General features: G+C 42.9%; 1 protein-coding gene across 1 annotated transcript in view; it reads left to right on the top strand.

The window, feature by feature from the left end:
* Positions 1–5,635: 5,635 nt before the first annotated feature.
* GRIN2B (glutamate ionotropic receptor NMDA type subunit 2B) overlaps positions 5,636–19,093 on the top strand; it is a 419,358-nt gene continuing 405,900 nt past the window's right edge. Inside the window, exon 1 of the mRNA XM_036457459.2 lies at positions 5,636–6,247. The gene's annotated coding sequence lies outside the window, so the exon portion shown is untranslated. The remainder of the gene's footprint in view (positions 6,248–19,093) is intronic.

The raw sequence follows: 19,093 nt of genomic DNA, 5'->3' as shown, positions 1-19,093 counted from the left end.
ACGGTGTGTGTGTGTGTGTGTGTGTGTGTGTGTGTGTGTATACATATATATATACATACACACACACTAGAGGCCCAGTGCATAAAAATTCATGCACTGGAGAGAGGGTCCCTCAGCCCAGCCTGCCCCCTCTCATAGTCCAGGAGCTCTCAGGAGTGGAAGGTGACCCAGAAAACAGGGGAAGGCAATGCTTCCATCATACCTCTGTTGTTGCCACTGCCAGTAGCACAAGCTTCGGCTAGCCCTGGTTACCTGAGCCTCAGGCAGCCCTGGGCAGCTGGGCAGCCACCATCTGAAGCTTGCCTGCATCTTGGGAGCTGAGTGGACTAGGTGCCACCATCTTTGAGGGCATTGCAGTCAATTAGCATATTCCCTCTTTATTGGCTGTGGGTACTGCCATCTGTGACTGTGTGATGGTCAATTAGCATATTCCCTGTTTATTAGATAGTATATATATATATATATATATATATATATATATATATATTAAATATATATTTTATTATTTTCTTGCAGGGCAAGACATGGACTTTGCAACTGCAGACTGCAGATTGGGCCATTGTCAGGAGCGTTTGCTTCTCCTGGGAGCCTCTCTTTGGTCAATGAGATAGCTGAATACTTCCATAGTGTCATCAGCAGCCTGGGTAAGCGGAGCTGCTGATAAATAATGCTGAGAAATACAATCCATCATCAATCTTGTTAGAATGTTGCTTCCTGTGCCGACAGATTAGGAGTTAGAAAACATTTGCAATATTGAGAAATGGTGTTTCTGATTTCATGAATCTGAGTGATCCTTGAAAATAGTTTTATTGTAACGTTTGTGGTCTTTGGAGGCAAAAGTTGTTCATGAGAAGTGCAAGTGAGTTTCAGAAGCCTGAGAAGCAAGGTGAGAATGAACAGCAGGCAATGGATCCCAAGGAGAAAAGTTACCACTTTCCGTTTACAAGCTGCATTATCCCGAGAATGAACTCTTCCAGAATCAGCAAGACTGCTTGGGAAAGTGGTGTCTAATAGTCATTTTATAACCTTAAAAAACAAAAACAAACAAACCAAACCAACCAACCAACCAAACAAACCCCCTTAACATTTACTGAGCCTCTGTAGAGTGCCTGGAATTGTGTCCGCTTTGGAGGAGGTCATTGAAAAGACGTGGCCACCTGTTGACCAGGGAGCTGGACCCCTTCCCTGTCATTGGAGTCTACCTTTGCCCAGTGTTTCTTCTCTAGGAGCAGATTCAAGGATGCAGCCCTGAGAGAGTATTGTTGAGACCATCTGACTGTATGTGTGACTGATCCCTGTTAAGGCCTCTGTATAAACTCCTGAGATTCTTGTGGGTGGTATAGAGATCTACTTGTCTTGCAACCGCCCAAGGCAAGCCTTGTCTATAAGCTCCCTTGCTTATTCACACTGCCACCTACCATTGTGGAGTGGCCTGCCTTCTTTCTTGGGTCTCTACTTGCCCTTTGTGTGAGGGCCAATTTCAAATTTCAACCTGGGAACGTCTGAGTTGCTAGAAATATATACATTGATAACATAGCAGGTCTATTTATATATCTTAAATTCATAAGAATACAATTTTAAGTTTAATTTTATAAAAATTTCTTTTTATTTAGGCCAATATGGTTACTTTATATTAGGGGTGTTGAACTCAATCAGAGAAGGGGCCAAAATCTAAAATCCAGCCTAAATCGCGGGCCGAATGGTTTACTGAACAGTCATAAACTGTCATTGTGATGGAAACGCAGCGGAGTGCAGTGATGACAGCGCGGTGCGGGCCACATTGCGGGATGGATTTGGCCCGCGGGCCTTGTGTTTGACACATGTGCTTTATATGATTGGCTACCAGTAGTTTCATATGGGTCAAAGTAAACTGCTTATGGAAGTGTTGTTTTCCTTTTGGGCCAGCTCTTCATAATGTAGGTGTGTATGTGTAGAATCTCTGGTTCCTAATCATACATGCCAGTAGCATCACCCATTTGATAACTGATCACGATTTCTAAACACAGGGGGTAGGAGGTAGTGGAGAGTACTATACCTCCTTTAAAAATCATTGAAATTGTTGGAGAAATCAATTCAGTCATGGCTGACTAAAAATATATCCTCAAGGAAGTGAGACTGAGCTAAAAACTAAAGGAGAGTGTGAACTTAATTAGGGAGAGAGGTCTGAGAGTTCATTCTTCCCTCTACAAAAGTGAATAGGCTGGGACAGAATTGTTGGATCCAGGAAGGTAAGCAAAAGAAAACAGCTAAGAAGGGCCCAGTTTTGGTGAAGGTAATTGGGAATAGGAAGGGAAGTGTGAGCTAGGAGCTTAATTTAAAAAGTGATTAAAGGTCAACCTATGAGGGAATTTGGATTTTACTCCCACGATAATGGGCATTCCTGGAAGACTCAGGAAAAAGTGTTGGGGACCTTGCTCTCTGCATCCTATATTCCTGGAATCACTAGATATCTGTACAGATTGGGCCTTGGGTTGGCTGTTATATACCAAGGGGCACAGCAACTCTGTGGTGATTCTGTAGTTCTCCAAAGTGGTGGAAGAACAGCAATAGCAGTACCATTACTGAGAGAATAATTTGCAGATGAATACATATTTGTGTTTTTATTGATTATATGTCTATTATTGAATATATTTTTATTGATTTCAGAGAGAGAGAAATAGAAACATGAATGATGAGAGAGAATCATTGATTGGCTGCCTTCTGTGTGTCCCACACTGGAAATTCTCAACCCGGGCATGTGCCCATCCATACCAGGAATCTAACAGTGACCCCCTGGTTCTTAGGTTCACTCTAACGGTGACCTCCTGGTTCACAGGGTGATGCTCAACCATTGAGCCATGCCTACTGGGCTAAATTTAAATTTTTATTGGTTTTAGAGAGAGAGAGGAAGGGGAGAGAGAAAAAGAGAGTGGTGGTGGTGAGAGAAACATCAATTTATTGTTCCACTTATTTATACATCCATTTGTTGCTTTTTGTATGTGGGATTAGGATGGGAGGATCAAATCCACAACCTTGGCATATTCAGACAATGCTCTAACCAACTGAGCTACCCAGCCAGAGCTATATTTGTGTGTTTATGTAATGCTTATGTATCTGTGTGTGTCTTAAACATTCAAAGAGTAAGACTAACAAAAACTAGAAAACATGAAAGCATTAGTTCAGATGTATTGTGATTGCTGTCAAAACTGCATACACATCTATATATCCCAGGTGACCGAAGTGCCAAGGTAACTTCGCACAGGATTGTTACCTATGTGTCTAAATGGCTGCTTCTCAGGTATGTTGATGAGAAGCTCATGATGTAACCCATCTGAAAAGGCTCCACCCCTGTAATATTCTGGATCTTTGAAGAGACAATACAGCAACATAAAAATGATGTATGCACAATGATATTAATGTAGAAAATAAACAATACTACAGGTGGTGGTAAGTGCTATTAAAATAGAAAACAGCTTAAGAGGGAGAGAAATGAATGGATGTTTGCCGTTTACAAGAGGGTGGGGTTGTAAATGTCACGAAATCTAGTTTTATTTGGGGATTATTCATCTGTCTCATCTTTTCAGGTTCTTTAAATAACAGAATCTACTTTAATAAAAATTCCTAGCTCCTCAAACCTTCACTGGCAAGAGGCAAAGCACACTTATGATCTGTGCCATACAGTGTAACTCTTAATTACATCTGCCTTGCTTTGTTTCTCTTGTTTTAAGCTTCACCCTCATGTACTCAAAATAGGTCTTAAGCTCCTTGAAGGCAAGAACCTGGCTTTAAACTGCGCCCAGCACACTGGATGTTTGTAGACAGATTTATGGAACATAAAGCGAGTCTTAAATTTTAGACTGCAGCTCCGCCTTTGCGATGCTCTGGGCAGCTCAGTGGCAACCCTCCCTGGGCACTGACTTGTCCCCCACCACCCCTTAGCAGGCTTCCTCATTGCTGTACCCACTGCAGCCAGCAGGAGGCGCCACGGCCTCGGGTTAAGCCTTCTTCCCCCTTCCTACCCCATTTCCCCCAGCACCTGAGGTGGGGAAGCTGCTACTGCCAGAGTCTTAGCAATAGGAGTAAGGGGGTGCAGGGGTTTGGGGGTGGGGTGGGGTGGGGGGTGTGGAGAATGAGGACACGGGTGCACACACACACTCTGGAAGCAGAAACATCTTCCATGGCTTCATGGGTTTCTCTTCCCACCAGAGCCAGTGTGTGAGAGGTAGGTAGGGGCGTGTGTGTGTGTGTGTGTGTGTGTGTGTGTGTGTGTGTGTGGTGATGGGAGTGGGGGGCGGGAAGGGGACACGTTTTTGAGTGTGAGACCCAAACCCAGACCAGGCGACCTGTGATCTCGCGCCCTCCCCACCATCCCGGTGATTAATACCCATTTTTCTTACTCTCCCCTCCTCCTTCCTCCCTTTCCTCTCCCGCTGCCGCGCGCTTGACTTGCACAGCCTGCCCCCGCCCGCGTCCCCTCCCCCGGCTCCAATCCTCACCAACTGGGATCTCTGATCCTGCCTCTCTACCCCCCCCCCTTTTTTTTTTGGAAAGGAAGGTCCCCCACCCCCTTTCAAAACCGCTTCCTTCTGTCTCTTCACCTCTAGGAAATCTCAAGGCTTTGCTCTATCGCAAGTGCTCGCCAGGGTGATTTCTGATCACCCCAACCCGAAGTGCTGGCGTCCGAATGCATTTTCGTCTGCTGTGCAAAGAAGAGTCATGAACTTCAAAACCCTCCAGAGGGATTTTTAATCCTGCCTGGCAGGCAAGGAAAACCCTCCACCCTCCGCCAGCGGCCACCCCTCTCCGGAGACTCTGCAATCGCTGAGGCGCTCAGAGCCGGTATGTAAGCATTCGCCGTGGAGTCTCCTGTCTCAATTTGGGGGTTTGGGGTGTTGGGAAGATAAAGGGTCGAAGCAGTGGAACCGATAACCAACCTGGTCATTAGGTAATGCTCTACAATCCAGCTAATTTAGACGTGGCTTAAAAAAATATATTTAAAAAAATATTTCTTTTTTTTAGGATGAAAGGGTAGGGCTCTCTCTGGTCTTTTTTGGGGGACTGGGGGACGGGGTAAACCTTTCACTGAGCAGAGAGACTGGGCATCGGTGCCCGGGGCCGGAGCCTCGCGCCGCGACCATCAGTACAATCGACACGTTGCAGGTGAAGCCCCGCGTGCTGCACATCGGCGCGGCGGCGTGAGTGTGCGCGGGGGTGAGTGTGCGAGCGCGCGGGGGCGCGTGCGCGGCCGGGGGCGTGTGTGTGTGTGCGTGTGTACGCGCGTGTCAGTGTGCCCCTTCCAAGAAATGCCCAGTGTGCACCCCATGCACAAGCAGAACCCATACAGCACCAGCCCGGGGTGGGAGGAGACACTGCTGCTGGAAGCGATGGGCAGAGCGAGGCAGACGTGTCAGCAGCAATGCAGATGGGGCTGGGGGCCGCACTCGCTGGCGAGTTAAGTGGGGATGGTGCTCCTGCGCGTGAGTGCGTGTGCGTTGCTATGTGGTACCGCTTCTCCCTCGCTGCCTTCTTCCTTCCCACTTCCCTCCTGCGCTTCCTCCCTCCCGCCCTCTCTCCGCTTCCATTCAGCCTGGCTTTCCCACCTCTCATCCATGCCTGTCCCAGGAATGGTATAGCCAGACCTTTTCTGAATTATTTATAGACCGGTGCCAGCTGTTTTCAATTCCTCTCGTGTGCACTCTGTGGGAAATGCGGGGTTTCCAACCCCGTTTTCCTGAAAACGAATTGATATCTTTTTCAGAATGCATTTTTCTCACCCTCTGGGAGATACTGGAATAAAACCCTCTAACAGCCTCTTTTTCCCCCTTAGGAAGGGGACGCTTTGGGAATGACCATGCTCCGAGGAGGGACAGAGCTGGCTCCCAGCTTCTCTACACACAGCCTCCTCCACTAACGCTCCAAAAATCAAAAACCCGTAATTGCCAGAGGAATCATTAAAAAAAAAATAGTCCAGCCACCAACCTCACATGCAAAGGGAATAATTACTCTGGATTCTGCATCGTGAGCTGCTCTCCATCCACTGACTTACCTTTGAATTCAGTCTTTTTTTTTTCCCCCCTTTGAATTTGCATCTCTTCAAGACACAAGATTCAAACAAAATTCACGATAAATTGGATTTCAAATTACCTTCCTTTCATTTATCCTTCATCTTTCTTATGTGGATATGCAAGCGAGAAGAGGAGCTTGGACATTCCCAACATGCTCACTCCCTTAATCCGATCGTCTAGAGGTTTGGCTTCTACAAACCAAGGTAAGGCACCTTCTATTGTATTTTATTCTCACCTGGGGTAAGGGATTCTTTGTTTATCTCTCTTCAGGTCCCTCAAGTGGATTTTTTTTTTTTTTTAAAGAAAAGGTAACATGACGTTAAAATAATGCTGGTCTGGGGAGACAGGCTTATTACAAAGGGGGCAATATCCCATGTTATTTCTTTTCCTTCCCCATCAAACAGGTTTTGGGTTTTTTGGAGGCAGTGGGGGTGGATGTCTATAAGAACATAGGATGTTGAATGGCATAAGGTTTTTTCTTTTCTTCTTCTTTTTTTTTTTTTTTTATGCAATCACGACTGGGAAACCTGTGTGATTTTCAAGTTAAATGTCATTTTATTCATCCAGTGCTAAAGCTCTGATTTTTATTGGAATCTAGAAATCTCTCCCCCAAGCCAGGCTGGCTTTCCCCCTTGCCACTTCCATGCTTCTCTCTCTATCTTCTGCCCTATCTTCCTGGGCATCCTTTTTGTGCCCTTTAAAACATGAAGATAATGACTGAGATCACTGTGGTTATTACCCTAAAGTCCACTTGCTGTCTAAGGGGTTGACATTGGGCCCAGAGATCCCAGGAGGCCTACTGCAGAGGGGCAGGTCTAGGTGGGGAATCCGGCTGGTCTAAGATCACCTGGAATTGAAGAAAGCTGCAGGTTAAGAGGGCTTAAATCTGAAGCTCAGAAAGAAGGAATTCTGTCAATATTCTGCTTTTAATTTGTATTTTTTCCAGTGTGCCATTATTTTTGAGCTATAAATTTCTCCTTCTGTCTACACATCTATTTATACCCACACATCCTCCAAGCAAACTGTTACTTCCACACTCTTGCAAAATGGCTATCTTGCAGAGTTCTAAAATGCTGTGCATGTGGAAGGGGTGCAGGATTCGACACGTGAGCCTTTGTGTTAAACAAAGAGATGTGCCGTTTGTATGTGTGAGTCTTGTACCCTCAGAACAGAGTTCATACTTCAATTTTCCCCCCCTCTCATAATTTTTTATGATATGTGAAATGAGGTTTGGCAGTATTTTCATGCACTTGAAAAGAGAAATAGCAGGAGAAATGGAAAAGACTTAGCTAGTGACTCTTCAGCTAGTCACTCATGTAATCCAAGACAACTCCTGAGAAAATCAGAATATCCATGTGCCAGAGGGCCTTGATGGTGAGCTGGCTGCCCCTCTCCTTCGTCCACTGGCCATATACCCCCAAACTCTGAAGACACCCAAATGCAGCACTCAGGTTGACATAATGATCCTCAAAATAATGTAGTAGAATCATTAGCATCAATAATCTCTTTTAAAATATTCCAGCCCACTCCCCTCAAAAATCTTTTTTTTGGTATTTTTTAAATAACATTACCTAGAATGAATTTGAACTACTGAAGGGATGTGGGGGAAGTAGTGGAAGGTCCTTATTTCTCAGCATCACAGTAGAAGGTAGTTCTTTATTGTCCAAAAAGGATGGATTTGAGCCAAATTCGCTACTCCCCCACCCCTGGTTTTATTCCTTTGAACCTTATTGCTTAACCACTAATCTGTAGCCATGGTGTGGTCATGAGAGTGAGAGGGTGGGATCTCACTTTGAACCATGTCCTTGTCATGTCCACAAATAGCTGAGGTTATCTGATGTGCGCTCACCTTAGAGACACCTGAACTGGTTCTGCAACTGTTTCTACTCCTTCAAGTGGGAGGATGAACTCTTAAAATTACTTTAAAATAGAATAGAGGTATGGGTTAGAAATGCAGCTCCAGGTGTGATGATCTCATATGTGCAGGTGGGCAAGGTGAGGTGGGTATCAAAGGATACATGCTGTCTTCTGCATTCCTGGTGCCATGACAGTGCTCTGCACTGAGTAGGTCTTTCGTCACGTTAGTTGGTGATGAGGTTGACAGAAGACCTTTTGACAGGGTCTCAGCCACATTTGCCTTGGTTGTTAATGAGATGAATCCAGGTTCTGAGTCAATATTAGTCAGCCCCAACCCTAGGCAAAGGACAAGAGGTGAAAAGCAGAAGATGCTGAGGAAGATGAGGACCAAGTGATGGGAAAACTACAAAGAGAAAAGAATGGAATTCTTACTGGAAAGGGCTTCTGAGGATCCTAGGAGAAATTCCCACAGGTGGTCTGTACCTTTTCCACACCCAAAGCCATTTTGTAGACCCAGGAGAGGAGGAAGGTGTTTCTGTCCTCCTGAGCAGATTTTGTGTGACTCAGTGGTGTTCTGAGCTGTCTCGGGGCCATTGTTCTCTCTTTTTTCCTCATAACATGAAGAGTTGATTGGGTTCTATTTTGTCTTCTCTCCTTCACACGCTATTCAGAACAATAGTTTTCCAACCTTTAGATCATGTTTCACCCTGAATATGGGTTAAATGGGAAAGAGATGTGGTTGCTGGTGGGAGGGAGAGAGAGAACATTTAATATTAACTGAGGAACCTTCAAGATGTACAATTAAGAAAAAAATTAATGGGAAATAAAGACTTCCCAGGAAAGCACGGTTGAGGAGGTTAGGTTGGTGATTTCAAGGAAATCAGAACAGCATGGTTGTCTTCTATCTCCGTGTTTCAGGTGTAGCAAAGCAGGATGGACCGGTAAACACAGAACAGTATGGCCTCTAAGAGGTAGATGTAAGCATGCAAGGAGAGGGCAGGATGTGTATCCCTGGATTGTGTAATTTCTTCCCTCCTTTTGTTCCATCCCTAAAAAATCTGCCTGTCTGAAAAGTCTTGCTTTGCCACCATATGTGTGTAATTTATGACCGAGGTGAATGCAGGCAAGAAGAATAATAAGTAAGGAGACAAAATGACAGAAAAGGAAAAGGAGGAAAAAATTTTTCTCTAGTCACTACTTTGTACACCCAGTGCCTTTTTTTTAGGCTGAGTGAGAAGAGCGACTTCCTCTGGTGCAGGGAGGAACAGCAGGCATCTTGATTTTGTATTCTTGCTTCACCTCCGGAAAGATGGCTTCAGACTGACCATCTTCCTTGACCTTCACTTCCAGCCTTGTGTGTGGAGAGAGATTGGGCACCTGGGAGGTGGAAACATGGACTGGAATTGGTTGGTGGGATGAGTGGTTCTTGATAGGGAGAAAGGACCAGCTGATCCAGCCCTTGGCCACATCACCGTTCGTTAACTTGTAAAACATTCTCCCATCTCCTCCATGGATATAATGAACTCAGGATGCAGGATTCCACCTCACCCCCCATTTTCTTGTTTAAGAACATAAAAACGAGGGTGACATGTCCACTACTACTAATAGGTTAAAGCAAATATTTAATTTATATTTGTTGATTATGAAATACAGAAGGAGTCAGGAGAAAGGAACCATAGCAAACAAATCTGTCTATAGAAGCCAGGGACCAGGAGGGAGCCAGGGTGAAACATGATCTAAAGGTTGGAAAACTATTGTTCTGAATAATAGTCTTATTTCCTTAACAGTGAAGCCTGGGGCTGATAGACACCCCATCTCCTGTAACTTACTGAGGTCAGGAATGAACAAGCTCCTTTTTCTCACTGCTACCCTACACCATCCTTAAACATTCTAGAAATTTCATCCTTTCAGTAAACTACATTTCCAGTCTCTGGCACCATGAATACAATCGGATCTCTGTAGATAAGTATAGATCAAAAGAGTTACTGGTCTAATGAATTGTTTGCATTTATTAAAGTGCATCCCCTCTTAGCAACCACAAGAAGAAGTCTCCAGGGAGAGTAGATTAGCGGATGAATTGATATTGTCTTGTGGAGGGACGCAGAGCATAGAAGAACTGATGAGGGAGCAGGCATCACTCAAAGGGGGCCGGTTTCTGGGCTTTACCTGTGGCTGTCCATGGTATGTCTGTGGCCATTACACAAGATTCATTGGGTGGATGTGTTCTTGTGCTCCAGTGGACCCAAGAGGTGTGTGTTCAGAAACCTTTGGTTGGTTCCTTGTTGCTGTCCAACTACCTTATTTCTGTCTTTACACTTTCTAGTACTTTCAGCTGAGGTTGTCGGAGAAGGGACCTAGATAGAGCATATGCTGGTCCCTTGTTGAAATTCTCCCTGACTGCCCCAAGCAGAATAATTGCTCTGCCTTCTGTGCACCGCCAGCACCTGTTTGCAGTTAATAGTGCACTTTACCCTAATTTTGTTTACATGCCCGTTTTTTTTTTTTTTTTTTATAAGAAGTTTATGTTCCCCTCAAGGGCAGGGAGGGATGTGTTATCAGTTGGAATCATTGTACTTAGCACATTGACTGGCACATAAAAGATAGTTCAAAATATTAAATGAATAGATAAATATTAAATTAGCAGATGATGCTATTTGTTGTTTGTTCTCATCGGTATAGGAACAGTTTGAAGTTATGATGCTAGATGTGATCAACAACATCACAGCTCTGTCACATGTTAGAAGGCGTGTACTCTAACCTTCTCATTTAATAGATGAAGAAGCCGAGATCCAGGGACATTGAGTTTTCTGCTTATGGTTGTGTAGCTGCTTAGTGTCAGCACTATTGCACTACATCATTGACTATAGGGACGTGAGGAGGTTCTCCGTGGATTTCAGATGCCTGCATTAGCACTTCTCAAATTTGATTGTCTATAGGAGTCACCTCAGGGCCTTTTTAAATTGTACATTCTGATTCAGGTGGTCTGACATGGTACCCGAGGTTCTGCATTTCTGGCAATCTCCCAGGTGGCTGGACATGCATCACAGGCCTATATCATTCCTGTACCAAATTCTATATCATGGTTAACATTGGCAGTTCCACATACATATTCTACTTATGGGACTTCCAGCATTTTTGCTTTGTGTTTAAAAGTAAAAAGAAAAATCAGAAAGGAACCTATGTATTTATGTTCACCCATCTCCTCTCTACAATCACTCTCCCACCATGTATATCTTTTGCCTCTTTCCCTTTCATTCTTTACTTATTCTGGTTCTTCTCATAACTGATTATTTTCTATTGCTTCTGGGCTTATCTATTTGCCGTCTCTTAGTCTCTTTTATTTTACATTGTCTCCTTTTTTTAAACTTTATTTTATACCTTTTTTTCTGTTCAATTATTTAACAAACATTTATTAAGAACCAATATTTGTCAAAGACTGCGTTATGAAAAAGAATTAGCTCTGGTCTGTACTTTGCAGCAGCTCGTGATTTAATGAGGGAGGTGTGGAAGCCGGGAGAATGAGGTGGGCTTCATGGAGGGGTTGACGGTTAAAACGTGTCTTAAGAATAAATGTGAATTTTGCAGAAGGAGAGAATGGTCATTTCAGGAGGATGGAGAACAGGGGGAGAGGTGGGCTGGTTTCCCTTGCTTCCCTTAACTTGGGGAGAAGAGCAACACAGGAAAGCGCAGGTTTCTTTAATAGGAATTTCAGATTCCAGATGCTGAGGCAGAGAATAAAGTCAGGGTCTTCTTAAAAGGAGAAGGAAGAGGCTCTGATTTCTGCCTTAGCTTTAGTGATGCTACCCTTAATGACTCTTCGCCCGGTTTATTAGGCTTGCCTCTAGAATGAACAAATGACACAGTTTTCATTTTAGACCACTGGATTGCTACTGACTTTGTTGATGGGTATTAGAAAGAAAGGGACAGCTGCTACTGGGTATGTAGCCAAGGAGAGAGCTGGATCCTAGCCCAAGCCAAGCTACTCAGAATGAAGGACCAGCTTAGCCCCATGTGTTTCTAGAGTGGCGAGCCACTCTGACCCTTGCTGCTTTTTTTAACGGAAAGGAGAGTGACAGAAGAAGAGGGGCTCAATTATTCCCAGGGAATTCACAGAATCCTTTCTGGTAGCCGCTTTTTTAAAAGATGGCCTGATGTTTCAGAAGTATTCTTCATGGGGATGTAGAGATGAAGAAAAGAAAGTGTAACCACTGCTTGTTTAAATGGTAGCCTTGGTGCCTATGGGAAGAAGGGTTTGAAATCCATGTTCCTTTAAATGCATTTTCTGCTCTCCATCACCCCACCCCCCATACTTTCACCATTTCTCTGCACACTGTGGTTTGTATTCATTTTATAAGCAAAAGGAACCTAACTTTGGCCTGAAGACTTTTTAAAGATCCACTACATATGAAGAGAGTATCTTGGGTATTAAGGAATGTGGATTAGCAAATGCCACCACTGGCTGACTTGAAGGACATTTATTCTAAGGTGATGTCAGGGGCAGGATGGCAGAGGCATAGGGACAAGGCTGTGCCTAGAGGATGAGGAGAGGGGAGAGAAAGAGGAGCAAAGCCAGACCTGAGGGAGTGGCAGACCTGGAAGGAGAGAGGCTACAGACTTTAACTCTGCTTGGAACCCATCTTTGTAAGCAGGAGGACATCTGCAGTAGACAGCTTCCTAAATGAGGACAATTTAAGGTTTAGACCTATTAACTCACCTGATTCCTAAAAGCCAAACTGTGCTCTCCACGTGCCATCCTCCACGACTTTCCTCATTGCCTCACTCAGAGCACACACTTCCTTCTTCAGAAAGAAATTTGAGTTTAAATTTCTCATTAATCTTTATTTAAGATTGTATAAAGCCCCTCTCAGGGCTTCAACTGGTTAGAATTTCTTAGGAAATTGGATCTTATTATTATTTTTTGAGGAGAGTTTGAATCTAAAATCAGTGGCTGTATGAAAGCAACACCTTTTCAAGGAGGGAGGAGAGTCTGAGAAGAAACCTGAAGCTTAGGTGATGCCACAGTTCTTTCCCCAAAGCTAACTGTACTCTGAAAATGCCGAGAGGTTCTGAAGCAAAGCTCCTACCTTCTGGGGGCCTTAGATTGGTCATTCAGTTACCATGTTAACTGGTGTCTTTGGGTTGGAGATCAGTGTATTCTGTGTGCATCCAAATACAAAATACATGCACCCCACACACTGTGGATGTATGTGACTTACCTACCAAGTACAGTAGCCAGAAGTAATCTTAAATGCATTAAATGTGTTTGTACAATTTAGGTACAGTAATACATGTGGTGTGTGTGTGTGTGTGTGTGTGTGTGTCAGAGAGAGAGAGAGATAGAGAGAGAGAGAGAGAAAGAGAGAGAGAGAGAGAGAGAGAGAGAGAGAGAGAGAGAGAGAGAGAGAAAGAGAGAGAGAGAGAAAGAAAGACAGAGAGAGAGAAAGAAAGAAAGAAAGAGAAAGAAAGGACAATAAGAATATCAATGCTTGAAGATTATTCTCTTTCACAAACATCAGTTCTGAGCTTAGCCACATGGTCTAAATCCACATACATGTGTCAGAGCCATGTCCACTGAATCTCCCAGCCACTGCCCTGCCCCACGAGTGCCCGTGGAATGCATGTCCCTGACATCAGGGACATGGCTCTTCCACATGTCTTCAGAGCCCAGGCTACTCCCTTGACATGTAATGTGTCTTTAACAGTGTTCAGTTTTCCAAAGTAGCCAGGAGCTGTCTCACTGATAACAGAGAAGATGGTGGTCTAGTCTTGGCAGTCAGAAGCTTCTTTGTTTCTGCTTGTGTTATTTTACTTTGTGACTGTGTGCATGCATGGATGGTGGGTCTTGATTTTCTAGTTTCTGAGACAGTTAAATTAAAACCTCTTGGGGAGGGATTCAGGCAGTGGTCATTTAGAAATTCCCCAGAGGATTCTAACATGTGGCCATATTTGAGAACCGCTGGACAAGATGATTGACAAGGTGCCTATTAGCCCTAAACATAATGCAGTTGTAGCATTTGAACATGTAGAGCAAGACCCTCTCGCTGTTAAAACTATTACATGACTAACAGGGCCCCTGAACTGGAGGTCAGAAGGAGTTGGAATATGAGAGGATTTAGTGGATGGAATGCACACAGGGTTGGGACTGGTGTTGAATTAAGAGCTGAGCTGAGTTTGCCCTGTTCCTGAGCTCCATCCACACTCACATAGGCCTGGTGTTGAAGGTTAGGAACATTAGGGACTCCTTTCCTTGACAGCCTGGAGACAGATGTGGCTATGAAACGGGGTGAGTAGCCCTCGGTTCTGCAAACCATCCTCTGTCCTACTTAGTCTTTCCTGAGGGCACCCATTTCTTGTTTTGGAGAGGAAGCCTCATTTCACCCCTTTGTAATACTGAAAATGTAGGAAGACTATTAATAAATTGGGCTGGTAAGCAGACCCTGATTGATTGGTGAGGGGTGTGGATGGTGCAATTATCTTAGTGCTGGTTGGGATTCACTAACCATGTTACCCTCCCTCTCAGTGCCTGAAGTGGAATATTAAAGGCTTGAAGAGGAGGAAGAGGGTAGGAGGCATTAAGCTTTGTTTTTTTCTGACTATAACTTGATTCACTGATTATTAGGCAGGCTGGGTTAGTCGTTTTCTCACATCCTTCCTTTTTGGCTCCCTCCCTTCCCCATTTTAAAATAAATGTGAACCTAAATGTACAGAGGTGAAAAAAAAAAAATAAAACTTATGGATCTGTGTTTTTTTTTTAAGAAGACAAATCATAAGAAAGCAAAAATATTAGTTCTTTTTTCTTTTCTTTTCTTTTCTTGATATCTGCTAATAGCAGTTGGAAAAAGGAGAGAAAGCTTATGAGTGTGGTTTGGGTTCTCACTGGTGTTTGGTAGGATATGCTGAGATGTGAGGCACTAAATATTTAGGAAGAACATAGGAAGTGTAGTCATTGATTTGAATTTCTAAATATCTCTTGGTTGGCCCCAGAGGAGGAAGAATTGCATAAGAAATCTTACCCTGACCAAATATCAGCACTCAGATTTAACAGGTTTCCTTGGAGGAGAATGTTGACCCCGTGGTTTTTTTTAAGAAAAAATACTGGATGAATTTCCTTAGAGCCTGCATATCTAAGTAATTTGTTTGTTGATTAATTTGTCATTTTTCCATGTGAACAAAATTCATCGTTATGTCATCGTTATATCCTCAGTGCTTAGCAGAATGCTCTCTGCAAATGGGCAGTGCTTGGAAAATGCTGGGTTGTTGATAAAGATGATAATGGAAATGAATGTGCATTGAGGATAAACTGGACATATTTATGCCTTTTATATTTCCACTTCCTTGCCATCTAAATACCTCTTTTTTTGTTACTGTTAATCTTCACCGAGGATATTTTTTCCATTGATTTTTAGAGAGAGTGAAAGGGTGAGAACACATTGAGAGAAACCTCTGTGTGAGAGAGACACAATGATTGGTTGCCTCTCGCACAACTGAGGTATATGTCCATTGATTGGAATTGAACCCAGAACCCTTCAATTCACGGTCCATTCTCTAACCCCTGAGAAAAACTGTCCAGGACCAAACACCTTCTGAAGCTTTGGCTGAATTTTACTAGAGTTGAAGAGGTGAGAGTATCTTTAATCCTAGCTATAGGCTGGCAGAATTAAAATATACCCATTTCTTAGTGTCTCACTTCTTTGGGTTTCATTTTACATTGTGTTGAATAAGGGTATTTCTTCAAAAGCTCTCATTCATCGCTAATTATGCTTTTCCCATTCCCTTCAAATTCCATGTAAATACTAGTTATTCCTCAAGGTCCATTCATCTCAAAGACTGTCTCACCCACAAAGTCTTGTTTGATCTTCTCAAGCAGAAATAAGCCCCTCAAGTTATTCGTCCATATACTATATTTATTTTCCCTTTGTTTGTAGCACTTTTCTGATGCTGGCTTTTGGGACAGATTCTTTGAGGGCTTTTATCTGTATTCCCCAATCACCTTCACTGGGCTGGGCTTTCTCAACCTCTCCTTTTTATTCTGTACCTGTTTATAATGATGCTTTGATTTCAACATAAAACTCAAGGTTGACTCTAAATGTATAAATGGTCACCATCTAGTTTGTTGATAAATCTGCATTTATACAACTGAGACGGGTTAGCGAAGGGGGTGAGAAAGTCTTGCAATTAGGTAGCCAGAATTTGTAGATTGCTTTAGAAATGAATTGTGCCATAAAATACTAAGAATTATTGCTGTCAATCCAAATATAATAGTTATCAAATAGGAATTGCCTTGCTTTTGCCTATTGAAATTGGGCCTTGAAGTGGCAATATATATTTATGGTATGCCCATTGTATTTTGGGTTATGCTAATATATCCTATCTCATTTAACCTTTACCTCAAGGCTGGCATTATTATTTTGTTTCTCAGAGTAAGAATTAGAGAGCTCAAGGTACAGCAGTGAGCCAGGATTTCAACTCATGTCCTCTGATTCTAACCCCTGACTCTTTACATTATACAGAGCCGCCTCCATGTAAAGGAAGATAAGGGTTTCTGTGTTATGTAGAGGAACCCGTAAACTTTGAAACTTCAGAGAAAGCAACTTTCCTCCAGATTCCTTTTCTTTGGGCTTTGCCCTTGGCAAAAGATAAACTTCTTTTCAAGTGGAAAAATGCATGCCTACAAAATAGCAAATTTGGGGACCTTAATTTAATTCAGTGAGAGGAAGGTGAGAAATTCATGGCACTGGCAATCAGCATCTCTTCCATTTCACATGATGGTTAAGGTGTGGGCACCCTCTTTTATAGCCTATTCCTACCATTCTGTAAATAGACTTCCTCTCCAAACTGAAGACTCCCCTTCATTTAGGAGGACACAGCCTCTTCTCTGCTCATCTAATCTTGGCTATTTTGAAGATTATTCATTTTCTTGTACCTCTTTTTTTCTCAAACCCTTGCATAAACTACTACTTTGAGTGGAGACTAACGGTTGGAGTAAAAGAATGGTAGTCAGGAATACTGGTTTGGTGTTGGTTTTATTACTAACAGGAATTATTGTTATTGCTCTAGGAGTTTTACTCAACTCATTCCAAGAAAGATATGAGGGAGCTAATTTCTTAAAAAATCTTTATCCTTGAAAGTATTATATAGGTCCTTCTTTTCCCCTCATTAACCTCTTCCAGCCTGCTCCAGCATACCCCTCTCCCCTGCCAGCCTCAATTCGGTCCAGATCAGGACTGGGAGAGTTGCTCCGATCAGCACTGATCACCAGCCAGGCCAAGGGACCCCACCTCTAGTAGAAAATAATTGAAGGGATGATGGGCAGCGAAGTCATCCAGAGTTTGGAACGCAGAGCAGCAGCCAGGCACTGTGATCTGTGATTTTTAATCTGTGGTCTTTGTCTCCTTCTCAGATTCTCTTGTACAGTATTTATCTAGTTTTCCAGGAGAAAGGAGAGTGAGACTAATCTTTCTAGCTTTATGTATAGAACTGTTTTTCCCAGGCTTATCTCATATCTTTACATGATCCAAGAAGAATAGAGTTGGAGATGGCATGGCTACCAAGCCAAGGAACAAATAATGTGAAAGGCTGTTTTGCACCCCAGGCCTTTGCTCTGTCAGAGGGTTTTCCTCACCTTACTTCTCCTGCTTCATTCCTATGCTGCCTTCAGGATTCAGCTCAGGGGTCCTCTGCCAAGTCCTCCTGGTCCTACCAGACTGGAGACACTCCCCTCTTCCCGCTCCCATTGCTCCGGTTTGAAGTGACTCTTGTTGTATCTCTGTGCTGCCCATGCCATGATGTGAAATTTTCAAGGGCAGAAGCAGTCTCTGTCCTGTGCCCTGTGTGCCTAACAGAGTGCTGGCACATGGTGAACGTGTAATAAACAGCTGCTGACATGGTCTGTACACCTGTCAGCCCTGTGGACCGGGATGTGTGTGCATTAATGAATCAAACATCCCAATCACCCTTGGAGGTGTGTAAAATTATCACCTATTTTATGGATGAGGATACTGAGGCAATAATAATTATGATGTAATAATAGTTACTTACATTTCTGAAGTACTGTATAGTTTATCAAGGGCTATCTCCTGTGTTTTCTTCTCAACATGTATTCTAATTACCTAAAGCCCCACTAAAAAGGGGGATTTTGGACAGGAACTACTACCCTTTTTCTTTTTCTTTTTCTTTCTTTCTTTTTTTTTTTACAGATGAAGAAATTGAGGTACAGATAACTCTAATGATTGCCAAAAATTGTATAGTTAAGAAGAAGAAAGAGATGGAACTCAATCACAGCTTTTCTGAATCTCAAGTCCAGACTCTTTTTTCTTTGCCTCTGCTTTGAGAGAGCTTAGAAGAGCAGTTTATATTGCTTGAGAAAGCTTAGAGGAAGCCTTAATTGAAAAATAAAGAGTTTACTACAAAAATGCATTTGGTGGGCAGGTGAGCATATTTAGAAATAGTAAAGGTTGTAAAACCTGAAAAGGCAAGGTCAACTTATTATGTAAAAGATATAAAGGCAATAGGATTATTATTATTTTAATTCTCCATATTTCTTTTTACATTTCTACATTTTCACAATAAGGTGCCTTATTTTAATATTCAGAAAAGGCGAGGAAGAAATAAAAAAGAACTTTAATTATATCAGGAATTAAAGGTGAAAGGGTTAAAGTAAGGAGCACAAGGCGTCTCCTTACTTTCTTAGAAATATAACCGAGAACCAGTTACTAACATACAGTTACATGTGTGTGTGTGTTTGTGGGTATGTGTACCTATGTATCTATGCGTGTGTATAATCTGCGTCTAGCATAGGTTAGGGAACACAAAACCAAGTTAACATCAGAGAGGTTTTTGAAACATTCATTAGGAAGAGTGGAACACATAACCTCAGTCTTAATGACAGATTCTAAAATGCCTTCAACATGGAAGTGGGTGCTGCTGGGCCAAAGGCTGCCATTTGAGGGAATCACAGAGGACTGGAAATAAATCCAAGGGCCAGCTTATAACCTTTTCTAAAAAGAGATGATGGCTGGAAATTACAAACTCATAAGCATAAGTGTTAAGTTGGAAAAAAATATTGAGCCTAATAGTCAGTTACCAACCCCTCAAAGAGACCAGGGCATAGAATCTGTCAAAATTGCTTTTAGGAGAACAAACCCTATTAGATCTGTGGTTTTAGGAGGAGGAGAGGCTTGGCAGGCTGTAGA

Source organism: Pipistrellus kuhlii, unplaced genomic scaffold, assembly GCF_014108245.1.
Source record: "Pipistrellus kuhlii isolate mPipKuh1 unplaced genomic scaffold, mPipKuh1.p scaffold_m20_p_3, whole genome shotgun sequence".
NCBI lineage: Eukaryota > Metazoa > Chordata > Mammalia > Chiroptera > Vespertilionidae > Pipistrellus > Pipistrellus kuhlii.
The sequence above is the reverse complement of the archived record's forward strand: the minus strand, read 5'-3'. Positions and strand labels throughout refer to the sequence as shown.